This window comes from Solanum dulcamara, chromosome 10, assembly GCF_947179165.1.
Source record: "Solanum dulcamara chromosome 10, daSolDulc1.2, whole genome shotgun sequence".
In the NCBI taxonomy this organism is placed as follows: Eukaryota; Viridiplantae; Streptophyta; class Magnoliopsida; order Solanales; family Solanaceae; genus Solanum; species Solanum dulcamara.
Window position 1 is genome coordinate 45,101,805 of NC_077246.1, and position 17,864 is coordinate 45,119,668.

Consider the following 17,864-nt stretch of genomic DNA (forward strand, 5'->3'; position numbering starts at 1 on the left):
CTTGGAATCTTTATTGTTAATCTGACTCGGGGATGTTTAAGCTATCTCCTTGTCCTTAACCCAAGAATTTGGAGATGAATTACCTTTGTATTTGTAGCTCTTATCCTATTTGATTTCTCTCTCTATCTCAATGGCCACTTCGAAGATGTCACTCTAACTACCAAACTTGTGAATGATCAACTTTAAAGAGATGTCTTTGTTCAACTCCACCTTGAAGAGAATAATGGCATGTTCTTCATTTTCATGGTACTCAAGCTTCAAGATCATATTTTGGAACTCATATAAATAATCTGCAACAACTTTGCTTCCTTGCTTTTAGTTGTACAATTTGGCAAGCAAGTCTTCTCTACAACTCTCCGATACATATTTTACTCTCATAAGTGATTTCAATTCCGTCCATGGTAGAGGTAATCCACCTTGAAGGATTAGATGATACTTCTTCATGTATTTCCACCATGTTATCGCTTACCCTTCAAATTGAGCAATAGCAAAGAAACTTTTCTTGACTTCGGTCAAATCATTGACTAGGAATATCCTTTCAGAAAGTAACTCCTATTCTAGATATGCATCGGGATCATAATCTCCTTTGAAAGTGGGCAAACTAGTTTTGATTAAATTGATTCCCACATCTGATAGTCGTCTGATGTGTAACGGGCCATCACTTGTACCATTAGGAAAGGGTTCTGTAAACTGAGCTATTAGTTAAGGGTGACGGTGACCCTGATAGCCATCGGATGTGTGATGGTCCATCACTTCCATCGTCATTACCACCCTTCTGGACTCATCAAATTTTGCTAAAAAATTAATTTCCTTGGGCCCACTTCTCTTAATCCTTACCCTTTTGGGGGTCAAAAACACTTTTCCTCAAACTTGTTCTAAGGGCTTTGAATCAAATGTACATTTTCTAGCTTCTTCTTCTCTTGAACTTTATGAAGAACCTCAAGAACAACTTGGAAAATTCAAATTTGTAACTTCTTCATTGAGACCTAAATTTCAACTGTAGAAATAATGGTGGAAAGTCAGAAACCTTTCTCTAAACATGGTGAAATCTCAAACATAAACTATATTAACACTAGATAACGAAATTCTAGCATTAGAAACATCAAGCAAGACTCAAAAACACAATATTTTTTGGGTTTTCTTCAAAATCGAATTTGACATATTTTTTAATTTTCTTATAATACCACAACCCAAGACTAGAATTGTTAAAACGAATCTAAGCTCGGCTATGACACCAAATGATACGATTAAACCTAGGAAAACAAGAACAAATGCAAAATCGAAAAGACAAGAAAGTAAAAGATAAATAGATAGACAAAAATAGAAGAGTCGAAAGCAACTAAAGGGTATATTAAACCCAAAATCCTCAATCGATTGAAATCCTACAAGCACTTAACTCTTATGATGACCTCGAGGGAATTGAATTCATCTCACAACCAACATTTCTAATAAAAAAGACAACCAAAGCTTAACCAAGCTCTCAAACTCACACAGGGAGTATTTTTCATCAATATTCAAATTTATCTACCAAAGAATGAATACTAAGCTAGCTATTTATATTGTGTTCCCAAAAGTGGCCGAAAAGCTTTATGAAAATGGCCATATTCTGTCTGATGCTCAAGTGATGCCCAAAGTGATGGGCCATCACCCACATGATGAGGCATCAATGCCTCCATCACTCCTAGGCAGTGTTCTTCGAGAAACATTCCAAGCGACGCCCATGCTGATGGGCTGTCACCCCTTTGACGCCCAAGTTGATGGTCGCCACTCCTAAGTAGTGAACAACTTGCCTTATTTCTATCCTATCATTATGTTGTGGAACCATTTATATGGACTCAAAATATTCTCAAATAAGTCCAATATGGCCATCTTCAAAAATATGCTTTGAAGAACTTGTAGCTCTCGCACTTGGCTCCATGTAAATGGATTAGAGGCGGCTTGGGTTGCATCAACATCAAACCATCATTCAGTGGAATAGCTCCTTAAAACATTTCATTTAATTCAAATATGTGATAATTGTTCTTTCACATTAAATCCTTTCTTTGGCTAAGAAACCCTTTCATCATCATTCAATTATTTCATAAGACTCCCTTAAACAAAAATAAATGCTTCATAAACTTTCATTTGGAGTCAAGCTTTCAATGCAACTTCATTTCAACATAAGGAAACTAGGTGGTACATATCATATATCCTTCAAATACATTTAAAATAATACTTACGTGCATTAGAGTGATGGAAATGCATCAATTGAAATATCATAAAGCAACCCACCATTTATACTTGAAAACTACCTCTAAGCCATCATATAAGAACCTTGATAAAATATTCTTTCATGAAATTGGAAGCCAATACATATCAATAGAGGGAAATAAACTTCAAATAAGGCATAATCTATCCATTTAGAATCATTATGTAAAAACCCATAAGATTTCATCATTTAAGATTGAAATTCTAAGTTCAAAAAACATTTGGGCTCCATAGGTGGAAGAAACCATGGATGAAACACACAAACCATGGGAAAACAAAATCCTTAATGAAGACTTGAGAAGGAATGGAAACTTGAAGATGCCCTGAAATGAAATCATTGCTTGGCTTGATGTTCTTAGGAGAGCTTGAGAAAAGAGGATCTGAATATCTTGAGTCTGAGTTTTAAGAATGAGGGTTTTAGAGGGTTTAAGGTCTTTAGATGAGAGAATTCATCCCTAAAAATGACTCCATTTTTATTTAAAATGCTAGAAAAGATCAAAATATCCCTCTTAAAATCTAGCCAGAACTGGCTTTAAGAAGGACGTTCAGGGTCCGTGGTGCCCACCACGGCCTATGGTGAGGTCTCGTGGTAATCAACTTTGGTAAATATTTTGGAAAGCCTGTAGGATAGGTCTCTGAAGTTTTTCCATGGGGGCCTTTCACAGATCGTGAAGGGTATCACGGCCCATGAAACATTGCCATAGTGGTGGTATTGAAGGAGTCCTGCATAATGACCACCACAAAAACACACCACAGTTCGTGGAGGGTTCCACGATTCATGGTAGTCATCCATGGCCCTTACCTTGGAAAGTTTCTTGAGGGCCTTGTGAGGGGTCACCACAGAGGGCTTCATGGCCTGTGGTGCTCACCACGGTCCTTGGTCCTCCATCATTGTTCCTTCCCTGCAAAGTCTAACTCTATGAATCTCTACCAGAGTTTCTCATCATGGTCTATGGTGCTTACCACGGCCTGTAATGGCTTTCATGGTGAACTCCCAGTGCCAGTTTATGCAACTTTCTGAGATTTCCTCTTTTGTTCCTTGGTTTAGGACATTCCAAATTTCGAGGTTTTACAATACTAGTCATAAATCATAAGCTTTTCAGCATTATAATTCATAAGACTACTTCATAAGAATAGCTCATCACCATGTGATTTATTTAATGCTGGTGTAAGCCTTCTACCATTATGAATCCTTTTCTTTCATAAAAATTATCACTAGGGTCTTAACCCACCATCTTCATAAAAACTTAATTGAACACTTGAAATTCTATGATTATGACTTAAACTTGAAATTAAGGTGAAAACATAAATATATGATCAAAATGACTTGGAAATCATGAAATTGAATTGAAAACATGTGTGATCATATAATTTATATCAACCAATACATAATTCATTAAAATAATATCAGTTGGAAGTATAATTGAAAATATTCATCATCAATGTCATGAACCCTAAAAAGTATTGTAGGAAATTCATAGAAAACACCTCAATTCCATCCATAAATCATCAATCTATATTAAAATAGGATCATAATAATAATTTAAAATCATAATTAATGAAGTTAAAATAGAGATCATAGAACCCATAAAAATACATACCTGAATAGATTGAAAAAATGAATTTTTGTTGGGTTCCATACGTGAAAGGTATCCTTGGATGATTTTCCACATACCTTGAATGAAAAAAAAAGGGGCAGCCCAGTGCACTAAAGCTCTTGCTATGCGCAGGGTCCGGAGAAGGGCCTGACCACAAGGGTCTATTGTACACAGCCTTACCTTGTATTTCTACTAGAGGCTTTTTTCAAGGCTTGAACCCATGACCTTCTAGTCACATGGCAGCAACTTTACTAATTACTCCAAGGCTCCCCTTCCCATGTGTTGAATGAGAAGATAAAACAAATTGAAGAAATTTGGACTATTTATGAAGAAGTTGAGAGAATTCCTTGAATGTCTTCAATGGTGATTGGAGAGCTTTTGTAGAGAGAGAATTATTTGAAATAGATGAATTGTGGAAAAATTAATGAGAATGGGAGTTTAGGGTAGTTCATAGGATTGAATTAGGCCCTAAAAGGTTCCAGATTAATTAATTAATAGTTAGAGAAAAGTCTAAAGTATCCCTACTTAAAGACTGAATTCGGCAAAAAAATCTAACCCAAGTCCGCATCTGCATTCCCTGACAGGCAAATTTTGAGTAAGTGACATGTTGGCCAAATTTTTACTTGGGGAAAAATTGCATAGTGGGGGATCAAGTTGGCAACGCGGACCTGCCGTGCACCCTACTTGAAATATCATTTTTTTGAAAAAATTTTCTTCCAACATTCTTTACCTAAAACTCCACCTAGACCATTTTTGCAATGTTTAACCTTATTATATCATATTCCAACCTTCAAAGGCCTGGGATATTACATCATATCTCCCTAGGGAATATTCATCCTCGAATGAGGTAGAACTAGCTTGAGTAGAGTAGAGTGTATAGATAACAACCCAACATAAATGCAAAATTAGGTTCATAAGTATGCATGCATGTAATGAGACATATAGAGGTTGGAATATGAGAGTTTGGAGGATTCGATTATGAATAGCTAAAAACCTTAGGCAGGAATAAGAGAAAATAGATAAGGATATCATTTCATCATATCTTCTTCCGCTTCCCATGTAGCACTTTCATATTCTTGGTTTCTCCACAAGACATAACAATAACAATTTCCTTTCTACTCAACCTCTTAATTTGATGGTCCAAAATTTCAATAGGTGTCACGAAAAAACCCCATAGGCCATGACAGGTGCCCAAAATGGACACTCGCGTATACCCCTGCGAACTATAAGTGAACTTGTCCCCTGTTTGAGTTATAACGTATCAACAGGCATGATAACATATAAGCCGACGAGGCCATCATAACATATAGGAAGGACTATATACACATACATATGCAACCCACATACATGTCCACCGACCTCTAAGAGTAAGAACAGTAACATTAGGCGGTACAGGGCCCCCACCTTACCCGTAAACAAATAAATAGACATATCGAGAGTTGGTACCAAAATTGAGACTCCGATACAATAGAGCACTACTGAACTGCTAGGTGGGAGTAATATGCTGGCGGATCCCCGAAGTTTGTATATGTACCTGTGGGCATAAAACACAGCCCCCCAAAGAGAGGGGAAGTCAGTACGACATATGTATTGAGTATACAAAGCATAACTAGAAGCATATCCAAAATAGAGAGAGTCATGGGGATAAATTCATAATGTAAGAAAACATTGTACTTGTACCTTGTTAATCATAAAAATATGCATGCTCATATTATACAATATAGCTAGCCTGTTATAACCCGCACTTTGCACTTAAGGACATGTTGGGGATACTTGTAACAAGTCAAGGGTAAGACTATGCTTGGTCTTGCTATATACAAGTTTCTATTGATTAAGTTGGGAGGTGGAATTATTGGAAAAGTTAAAAGGTAAAATTGGAATTACTCATGTGGAAATACCATAAAAGGTTAGGGGTAAAATTGGAATTTCACATGCGGAAATACCATAAAAGGTTAGGGGTAAAGTTGGAATTTCACATGTGGAAATACCATAAAAGGTTAGGGGTAAAATTGGAATTTTACATATGGAAATACTATAAAAGGTTAAGGGCAAAGGTGGAATTTCAACTTGGAAATATTAGAAAAGGTGAGGGGGAAAATGGTAATTTGACATGGGAGCCTTTAATTCATCTAACTCCTAGAGATTTGTAGACATTTTGAGAGAGTTGGAAGCAAGAAAAAACTTAAGGAAAAATAAGAGACAAGTTCCGCCAAGAGAGGGAGTAAATTAACCCTTCAAATTTCATCCCCAAAAATTATAATTTCCTAGTATTCCTACTAAGTCAAGGGTGATCTACAACATGGTGTAGTTGTTTTGGAAGTTTGGAGACTTGTTTGGTTGATTTGGAGAGTTGGAGAAGTGAAAGAAAAGGTAAGAATCAATCTAATTTCTTTGTGTTATGAAGTTTTTGATGTTGTAGTAGGTGGAGGTGTGTGGAATTTATGGAAATATGAAAGTTTATATGGTAATATGGTGCCATGTATACATGTTCTTCTATGAGTAAGATGATTCAATTTTTGTGTAGTATTTTTTTTGTAGTATCTTTGTGTTGTATTTGAATGGTAGTTATGTTAATTATTTGATGTTGAAAATGAAAGTTGGATGAAATTAATTAAAGTTGGAAATATGAGTTAGGTGATGAGATGGAAAAAAATTAAGGTTGCATAGCTTGTTAGTTGTTGTTGTAATTCTTTGAATATAAGGAAACTTAAATGGTGTAAGTTGGTATTAAACTAGTTTGTAGGAATTATGTAATTTGAGTATGATATTATAAGAATATGGAGGTAAATTATTAAAAGTATGGAGTGTTGTTATTGGTTGTAAAGTTGAAAGAAGGAAATGAATTTGATTATGAAGTTGAAGGAAGAAAATGAATTATAATACTTTTGTTGTATTTATGGAATTTTTGAGTTAAAATATGGAATTGATAAAAATTGGATAGCTTACTTGGAATATTTTTCATTTATGTTGGAATGAGTTGAAATTAATTATGGATATGAGATATTCATATTTATTTGGAAATGCAAAGTTTGGTTGAAAGTTGTTGCACTAATTGGAAAATTACACCAATTTATGTTATGGTATGTTAAATTGATTATCGATGGAATTGGTGTTGTTGTTGTTGGCTTGGTTGTTAATATTGTGGCCGAGTTATAATCTCGGGGTGTCATATATATAGGGGAGATGCTGCCGAAATTTTTGTAGACAAGTATTGGAAAAATTAAATTCTTAAAGTCTTATGAATAGTAATTGGTAAATGTGACCAATTGTAGACTTTGGAGGAAACGGGAATTGAACTTGGACAACCGTAAAAGGCAAAAAAGGTATGTAAAGCTTTACATTTTCTTCTCTTGGCATGTCCTAGATGTAATAGGAGTGAATACGAACCTCGGGGATCACTCTACTCTTCGGAATCGATGTTCGAAAATTTTCCTTTTCTATTCAATAGAATTGAATTAGGTAATTATGAATAGTTTTGGAAAAAATTGTCTAAACTTCTAGATTTTGCACAAATGAATTCTGAATACCTTGAAACTCTTTGCTATGCTTCCTAATATTATATGAATAATTATTCCGTTAATTCCCATAATATATTGGAAGTACTTGTATTATTATTATTATTCAAGTTTCCTTTTATGATTTGTTATCGAAATTATGCCATCGAGTTTGTATAAATGTTTTGTAATTTAAATTGCATTTGATTTCTCACTACTCTATTCGTGTATACGGTAACCACTCTTTCGCTGAGCCTGGGCCAGGATATGTTTTCGTGCGTATTTCTCTGCATTGTTCGCCGTATCCCGACGTGAGGGGGCAGGTATGACATGTACATGGGGTGGTAAATGTTATGCCACAGAGTTATGCTGTGCCATGTACATATATGTTTGTGATATAATATGATATGATATGATTTGATAGGGCCATCTGATATGATATGATTTGTTACGGAGATATTCCCTACTCTGGTGTTATACTGTGCCGTGGTGCCGATGATGGGAGGGCGACCACACTTTGTTCACCGAGTCCATAATGGGGCTCGATATGGCATATGTCTGTGCATATATGGTTTGAGATTTTGAAAAGCATTTTGAAATTCTAAACGTTGATTTCATGTTTTGCACATACTATTCAAATTATGATTTTATATATTACAGTGCATGCTTTACATATTCGGTACATTTTCCGTACTGACCCCCTTTCTTCGGGGGCAGCGTTACATGCCCGCAGGTACCGACGTTCATTTTGCTGAGCCGCCTGTTTAGGAAATCTACTATTTATTGACAGTGCTCCCTTGTTCGGGGCTTATATTTCGGTATTTACTTTATCTCCGTGTGTTTGGATATGTTGGTCAGGGGTACGATGGGGCCCTGTCCTATCTTATGACTATGTTATCATCTATAGAGGTCTGTAGACAGAATTATATTGTATATATGGTTTGGGCTTGGTGTGTTTCGTGACGGCCTATCGGCCTTCGTGCGTTATATCTATTTTTGTGATCTATTTAGAGATTTCTTCTGATCATTATCTATGTTTATTCGATTAATATGCTAATTTGGGGATAAGGGTACATTTGGATGCCCAACTCGGGCACCGGTCACGGCCTACGGGGTTGGGTCGTGACAAAAGTGGTATCAGAGCGGTTTGGTCCTCGGAATGTCTACAGACCATGTCTAGTAGAGTCTTATTTATCGGTGTGTTGTGCACCACATCTATAAGCAGGAGGCTACAGGGCATTTAGGATGTTACTTTTTCTTTGTGTCTTAGATCGTGCGATAGAGCTATATTATTAGGATGATTCTCTCCTAATGAAACGATTATCATGATTTTCAGAAATGCCTCTGAGAAAAGCGACGACTGCCCAAAAGGGTAAATCAGTGGCACCAGGCGAGGTTAGTCAGGTCCATAGAGTTACCAGGGCCCGACCTCAGCCTGAGATGGAGACTGTGCCCCCGACAGCCAGTTCTGCGACACTGCCAGAAATTAGGGCATCCCCAGCTGAAGATCAGAGGGCGGATTCACCAGTATTTGGAGCCCCAACACCCGAGCCTCTAGCTCCATAGTCAGGAGCGGAAGGCAGGGCTATGCACGATGCGGTGCAGCTATTGACCAGGTTGGTGGCCGGACAGGAACATAGACGTGGTTTAAGCGGAGATCCGGTACACAGGTCTGATAGTTGAGGGCTCGTGAGTTTCTGACTTGTAACCCTCTAGAGTTCTTCGGGACAAAGCCTGAAGAGGACCCCCAGGAGTTCGTCAGAGAGATGCAGCGCACTTTAAGTCTGATTAAAGCTTCTGCAACCGAGTCGGTGAGTTGGCTTCGTATAGATTGCATGAGGTAGCTGCTAACTGGTTTGAGTCCTGGGAGTTGTCCAGGGGTAGACTAGCTTCTCCAGCGGTATGGGACGAGTTTACAGAGGCATTTATCAGTCATTTCCTGTCTCCTGAGATGCGTAGAGGCAGAGCGGACAGATTTTTACAGTTAAGGCAATGAGGCCGCAGTGTTCGCAAGTATAGTTTGGGGTTCGACTCGTTGGCTCGACATGCACCTGCTCTGGTAGCTGACATGACGGACACGATGCACAAATATATAATGGGCCTAGATCGTTACCTGGTGGATAGTTGTTTGGTGATGGCTGCTCAGCCAGGGATGGACATCGCCCGTATTCAGGCATATGCTCAGGGCATGGAGGACAGACATAGAGGACGCCAGCTCGATCGAGATTTTAGCAGAAGTCAGTCCAAGAGAGACAGGTCAGCTGGATATTTTGGAGAGTTCCGAAGTAGGCCATTCCAGCAGCAGGGTAGCAGACAGCCTACCCAGCTAGCACGGAGTATGCCTTTACTATTCTCAAGTCAAAGATCAGGTGGTACAGGATATTCGGGAGCTGGTTTGAGCTCTAGGGCTTCCGGTTCGCAGCTAGACAGAGGTTCTGGTCAGATGCGGCCACGCAGGCTCCCGTGTTCTTATTATGGTAGGTACCATCCGGGAAAGTGTTATTGTGCTATAGGAGCTTGTTTTGTTTGTGGTCGTCAAGGCCATACGATGAAGGATTGCCCAAATAAGGGTGATTCAGGTGGAGCAGCTCGGACTACAGGATTATTTGCTGGGTCATCATCTTCTTCGGTAGCTATGCGCCCTACGAGGCAGGGTGTGTCTACACCAGCAGGCCGTGGTAGAGGCCGGGGTGAAATTTCTGGTTCTAGCGGTCCTTCAAACCGCACCTATGCCTTGGCCACCCGACAGGATCAAGAGGCATCTCCAGATGTGATCACAGGTACATTATTAATCTTTTTCCAGATTGTATATGCATTAATAGATCGAGGCTCTACATTATCATATATTACCCCAATGATTGCTGATAAGATTGGTGTAAATCCCAAACCGATAGAACCGTTTGAGGTAGCTACTCCTATAGGAGATTCTATTATAGCAAGGCGAGTATATAAAAGTTGCTCAGTAATTATATATGATTGTTGCACTAAAGCAGACCTAATAGAATTAGAGATGACTGAATTTAATGTGATTATGGGAATGGATTGGCTATCTTCCTGTTATGCTAATGTTGACTGTCAACGGAAGGTAGTTTATTTTCAATTTCCAGGAGAACAAGTGATAGAATGGGCAGGTAATACAGCATCTCCGAGAGGGAAGTTTATTTCCTATCTTAAGGCGAGAAAGATGATCAGAAAAGGCTGTATTTATCACCGGTTCGCGTACAGAATTTGCAGGCTGAAGCACCAACTATTCAGTCAGTTCCAGTTGTTAATGAATTTACAAATGTATTCCTAGATGATCTTCCAGGCCTTCCTCCCGAACGGGAGATAGACTTTACCATAGATGTGCTGCCAGATATCCATCCGATATCTATTCCCCCATACAGAATGGCACCTACAGAATTAAAGGAACTGAAGGAGCAATTGAAATACTTGCTAGAAAAAGGCTTCATCAGACCCAATACTTCACCTTGGGGAGCTCCGGTATTATTTGTGAAGAAGAAAGATGGGTCACTACGGATGTGTATTGATTACAGGCAGCTGAATAAGGTAACTATAAAGAATAAATACCCCCTCCCTAGGATTGATGATTTGTTTGATCAGTTGCAGGGTGCCAAGTGGTTTTCAAAAATAGACTTGCAATCGGGTTATCATCAGGTACGGGTAAGAGAATTTGATATTCCAAAGACAGCATTCCGAACTCGATATGGCCATTACGAGTTCAGAGTGATGTCTTTTGGGTTAAAGAATGCTCCAGTGGTATTTATGGATTTGATGAATCGAGTATTCAGACCATTCCTGGATATATTCGTGATTGTGTTTATTGATGATATTCTAATTTATTCCCGATCAAAAGAAGAGCATCCAGATCATCTGAGAGCAGTACTTACAGTACTCCGACACCAGAAATTGTATGCTAAATTTTTTAAATGTGAATTTTGGTTGACTTCTGTAGCATTTTTGGGACATATTGTCGGTGTTGAAGGTATTCGGGTAGATACACAGAAGATCGAGGCTGTAAAGAACTGGCCTAGGCCGACGACACCTACCGAGGTACGTAGTTTCCTAGGATTAGCAGGTTATTACAGGAGATTTGTACAGAAATTTGCTTCTATGTCAGCACCACTGACAAGATTAACTCAGAAGGGAGCCAAATTCCAGTGGACTGAGGCCTATGAACGGAGCTTTCAGTTATTGAAAGAGAAGTTGACTACAGCTCCTGTTCTAACTCTTCCAGAAGGACTGGATGGGTATGTTATTTATTGTGATGCTTCAGGTGTGGGAATAGGTTGTGTATTGATGCAGCACGGGAAAGTTATAGCTTACGCTTCCCAACAGCTTAAAAAGCATGAAAGAAATTATCCTATTCATGATCTAAAACTAGCAGCAGTGATTCATGCTCTGAAGATATGGAGACACTATCTATATGGAGTTCATATTGATATCTATACAGATCACAAGAGTCTCCAGTATATTTTTAAACAGAAAGACTTGAATTTGCGGCAGAGGAGATGGCTGGAGTTCTTAAAAGACTATGATGTTGATATTCTATATCATCTAGGAAAGGCCAACGTCATAGCAGATGCACTCAGCCATAAGTCCTTGGGTAGCTTGATAGATGTTCCAGCAGAAAAGAAGGAAATAGTTCGTGAAATTGGTCAATTGGCCAGTCTTGGAGTTCGGTTGTCTGAATTGGGAGATAATGGGATTTCAGTTCGAGAGGTTGCTGAATCTTCCATTATAGAAGAAATAAAGCGACGTTAATATGAAGACCCTATTTTGGCACAGTATCGAGATACAGGTATGGACAAAGAGAAGACCCCTTTTGGTATTACATCTGATGGAGTATTATTATATAGGGACAAGTTGTGTGTACCTGATGTTGCTGGGCTATGGCAACAGGTTATGGGTAAGGCACATCATGCCCGATATTCTATTCATCCGGGTACAACAAAAATGTACCATGACCTTAGATGTTTATTCTGGTGGGATGGTATGAAAGGAGATATTGCTGAGTTCGTGGCCCAATGTCCAAACTGTCAGCAGGTCAAGATTGAACACCAGAAACCAGGTGGTTTATTACAGGAGATGGAAATTCCAACGTAGAAATAGGAGATGATTAATATGGATTTTATTACAGGTTTACCTCGCACTCCACGGAAGTACAATTCGATATGGGTTGTTGTTGATAGGTTGACTAAGTCAGCCCATTTCTTTCCGGTTCGGATCATATATTCAACTGAGGATTATGCCAGGTTATATATTAAGGAGATAGTAAAGCTCCACGGAGTTACTGTGTCCATTATCACTGACAGAGGTGCCCAGTTTATAGCAAATTTTTGGAGATCTTTTCAGGCGGGATTAGGGACCCAGGTAAGCCTTAGTACAACATTCCATCCTCAGACCGATGGGCAAGCCGAGCGCACTATCCAGACATTGGAAGATATGCTGTAGGCCTGTGTTATTGACTTCAAGGGTAGCTGGGATGACCATCTACCACTTCTTGAATTTGCTTATAATAATAGTTATCACTCTAGTATTCAGATGGCACCGTATGAGGCACTGTATAGCAGAAAATACAGGTCACCTATAGGCTAGTTCGATGTGGGTGAAACTAAGTTAATTGGCCCAGATCTGGTTCAGCAGGCAGTTGAGAAGGTAAGGCTTATTCAAGAACGATTATTGGCAGCTCAAAGTCGATAGAAAGCATATACAGACAACCGACGTCGACCTTTGGAGTTCCAAATGGATGATTGGGTATTCTTGAAAGTGTCACCTATGAAGGGCATCATGAGATTCGGCAGAAAAGGGAAGCTTAGTCTGAGATACATCGGACCTTACCAGATTGTCCATAAGGTGGGCAAGGTTTCTTATGAGTTGGACCTACCAGCTGATTTAAAAGAAGTACATCCGGTGTTTCACGTGTCTATGCTTCGTAAATTTATTGGCGATCCTTCCAGAGTATTTCTTGTATAGGACATTCAGGTGACCGAGGAGCGATCCTATGAGGAACAGCCGGTGGCTATTTTAGATCGTCAGGTAAGAAGGTTACGCACCAAAGATGTGGTCTCTTTCAAAGTATTGTGGTGCAACAACAACTGAGAAAAAATGACGTGGGAGGTTGAGGAAGAAATGAAGAAAAAGTATCCTCAGTTGTTTTCTGCACCCACAGGTAACTTAAGTTCCTTATTACCTATATTGGTTAGATAATAAATTATGTGAAACAGCCGTATTTATAAACCTATAAGATCAATTTAACATTCGAGGACAAATGTTCTAAAAGGGGGGAAGAATGTTATAATCCGCACTTTGCACCTAAGGACATGTTGGGAATACTTGTAACAAGTCAAGGGTAAGACTATGCTTGGTCTTGCTATATACAAGTTTCTATTGATTAAGTTGGGAGGTGGAATTATTGGAAAAGTTAAAAGGTAAAATTGGAATTACTCATGTGGAAATACCATAAAAGGTTAGGGGTAAAATTGGAATTTCACATGTGGAAATACCATAAAAGGTTAGGGGTAAAATTGGAATTTCACATGTGGAAATACCATAAAAGGTTAGGGGTAAAATTGGAATTTTACATATGGAAATACTATAAAAGGTAAAGGGCAAAGGTGGAATTTCAACTTGGAAATATTAGAAAAGGTGAGGGGGAAAATGGTAATTTGACATGGGAGCCTTTAAGTCATCTAACTCCTAGAGATTTCTAGACATTTTGAGAGAGTTGGAAGCAAGAAAAAACTTAAGGAAATAAGAGACAAGTTCCGCCAAGAGAGGGAGTAAATTAACCCTTCAAATTTCATCCCCAAAAATTATAATTTCCTAGTATTCCTACTAAGTCAAGGGTGATCTACAACATGGTGTAGTTGTTTTGGAAGTTTGGAGAGTTGTTTGGTTGATTTGGAGAGTTGGAGAAGTGAAGGAAAAGGTAAGAATTAATCTAATTTCTTTGTGTTATGAAGTTTTTGATGTTGTAGTAGGTGGAGGTGTGTGGAATTTATGGAAATATGAAAGTTTATATGGTAATATGGTGCCATGTATACATGTTCTTCTATGAGTAAGATGATTCAATTTTTGTGTAGTATTTTTTTTGTAGTATCTTTGTGTAGTATTTGAATGGTAGTTATGTTAATTATTTGATGTTGAAAATGAAAGTTGGATGAAATTAATTGAAGTTGGAAATATGAGTTAGGTGATGAGATGGAAAAAAATTAAGGTTGCATAGCTTGTTAGTTGTTGTTGTAATTCTTGGAATATAAGGAAACTTAAATGGTGTAAGTTGGTATTAAACTAGTTTGTAGGAATTATGTAATTTGAGTATGATATTATAAGAATATGGAGGTAAATTATTAAAAGTATGGAGTGTTGTTGTTGGTTGTAAAGTTGAAAGAAGGAAATGAATTTGATTATGAAGTTGAAGGAAGAAAATGAATTATAATACTTTTGTTGTATTTATGGAATTGTTGAGTGAAATATGGAATTGATAAAAATTGGATAGCTTACTTGAAATATTTTTCATTTATGTTGGAATGAGTTGAAATTAATTATGGATATGAGATATTCATATTTATTTGGAAATGCAAAGTTGATTGAAAGTTGTTGCACTAATTGGAAAATTACACCAATTTATGTTATGGTGTGTTAAATTGATTATCGATGGAATTGGTGGTGTTGTTGTTGGCTTGGTTGTTAATATTGTGGCTGAGTTGTAATCTCGGGGTGTCATATATATAGGGGAGATGCTGCCGAAATTTTTGTAGACAAGTGTTGGAAAAATTGAATTCTTAAAGTCTTATGAATAGTAATTGGTAAATGTGACCAATTGTAGATTTTGGAGGAAACGGGAATTGAACTTGGACAATCTTAAAAGGCCAAAAAGGTATGTAAAGCTTTACATTTTCTTCTCTTGGCATTTCCTAGATGTAATAGGAGTGAATACGAACCTCGGGGATCACTCTACTCTTCGGAATCGACGTTCGAAAATTTCCCTTTTCTGTTCAATAGAATTGAATTAGGTAATTATGAATAGTTTTGGAAAAAATTGTCTAAACTTCTAGATTTTGCACAAATGAATTCTGAATACCTTGAAACTCTTTGCTATGCTTCCTAATATTATATGAATAATTATTCCGTTAATTCCCATAATATATTGGAAGTACTTGTATTATTATTATTATTATTCAAGTTTCCTTTTATGATTTGTTATCGAAATTATGCCATCGAGTCTGTATAAATGTTTTGTAATTTAAATTGTATTTGGTTTCTCACTACTCTATTCGTGTATACGGTAACTACTCTTTCACTGAGCCTGGGCCAGGATATATTTTCGTGCGTATTTCTCTACATTGTTTGTCGTGTCCCGACGTGAGGGGGCAGGTATGACATGTACATGGGGTGGTAAATATTATGCCACGGAGTTATGCTGTGCCATGTACATATATATTTGTGATATGATATGATATGATATGATTTGATATGGCCATCTGATATGATATGATTTGTTACGGAGATATTCCCTACTCTGGTGTTATGCTGTGCCGTGGTGCCAATGATGGGAGGGCGACCACACTTTATTCACCGAGTCCATAATGGGGCCGGATATGGCATATGTTTGTGCATATATGGTTTGAGATTTTGAAAAGCATTTTGAAATTCTAAACATTGATTTTATGTTTTGCACATACTATTCAGATTATGATTTTATATACTACAGTGCATGCTTTACATATTCGGTACATTTTCCGTACTGACCCCCTTTCTTCGGGGGCTGCGTTACATGCCTGCAGGTACCAACATTCGTTTTGTTGAGCTGTTTGTTTAGGATATCTACTGTGTGTTGACAGTGCTCCCTTGTTCGGGGCTTGTATTTCGGTATTTACTTTATCTCCGTATGTTTGGATATGTTGGTCAGGGGTACGATGGGGCCCTGTCCCGTCTTATGACTATGCTATCATCTGTAGACAAAATTATGTTGTATATATGGTTTGGGCTTGGTGTGTTTCGTGACGGTCTATCGACTTTCGTGCGTTATATCTATTTTTGTGATCTATTTAGAGATTCCTTCTGATCATTATCCATGTTTATTCGATTAATATGCTAATTTGGGGATAAGGGTACGTTTGGGTGCCCAACTCGGGCACCGGTCATGGCCTACGGGGTTGGGTTGTGACAATATATGTACTTGTAGGCATAAAACGCAGCCCCCCAAAGAGAGGAGGGGGGGTCAGTACGACATATGTATTGAGTATACAAAGCATAACTAGAAGCATATCCAAAATAGAGAGAGTCATGGGGATAAATTCATTATGTAAGAAAACATTGTACTTGTACCTTGTTAATCATAAAAATATGCATGCTCATATCATACAATATAGCCAGCTCTTTCAGGGACTCAGTGAATCAAAACTTTAGGACCATTATAAGGACCGACGCAATGACCACCTTGTCACATTACATCATCATAATTTATATATATGTATACGTACCCGGCCCTCTAGTAAGGGACTCTGTAAGTTATTCATGTCATTGAATTATCATATACTCGTATAGCATACCTGTCCCTTTAGTGAGGGACTCAGTGAGTTTTTTATGTCATTGCATTCTCATTTCCTCGTCTAGCATACTCGGCCCTTTAGTGAGTGACTCGGTCGATAATGCGGTGAACTGCGCATAATTATGTACTCAGCCTGGGACTCAGTGATAGGAGGGGTTACTTTATACATGAGTAGAATAGTGAGTAACCATATGAAAATTAAAACACTGTACCTCTACCTTGTTAATCATAAAAACATACATGCTCATATTATACAATATAGCCATCCCTTTCAGGGATTTGGTGAATCATAACTGTAGGGCCATCATAGGGACCTACTCCATCACCACCTTATCACATAATATCATCATATATATATATATACACATATGTACTCGACCCTCTAGTGAGGGAATTGGTGAGTTATTCATGTCATTGCATTATCATGTCTTCGTATAGCATACCGGGCCTTTTAGTGAGGGACTCAGTGAGTTGTTCATATTATTCCCTTTAGTGAAGAACTAAGTGGATAATGCAGTGAACTAAGCATGATTATGCACCTGACCCAGGACTCGATGATAGAAGGGGTTACAGTATACACGAGTTGAATAGTGAGTAACCATATACAATTTAAAACATTGTCCAAGACTCAATGAAGTAATAAAAACGAATTTTCATTTGAAAATCAGGGTGATAGTCATATCAGTCATCCCTCAAATAGCACTATTGGTTATATCAAAAGAGCCTTAGAAACCATAGGCGTGAATCAAGACGATACAAAATAACTTATAAAAGTCAAGGACATTAATTGTCGGTGAATCTCTAAGAACAGGAATCATGAATCACCCTCAATACTTATGAATAGAATCACCCCTAAAGCTCACATTAATCCTTACTTAATTCTAAAATTTACCAGAAGAAAGAAGGAACTGCTTTACAAACTCTCTACTTTCCCTCATGTAGTCATCATATACATATGTACCATGGAAT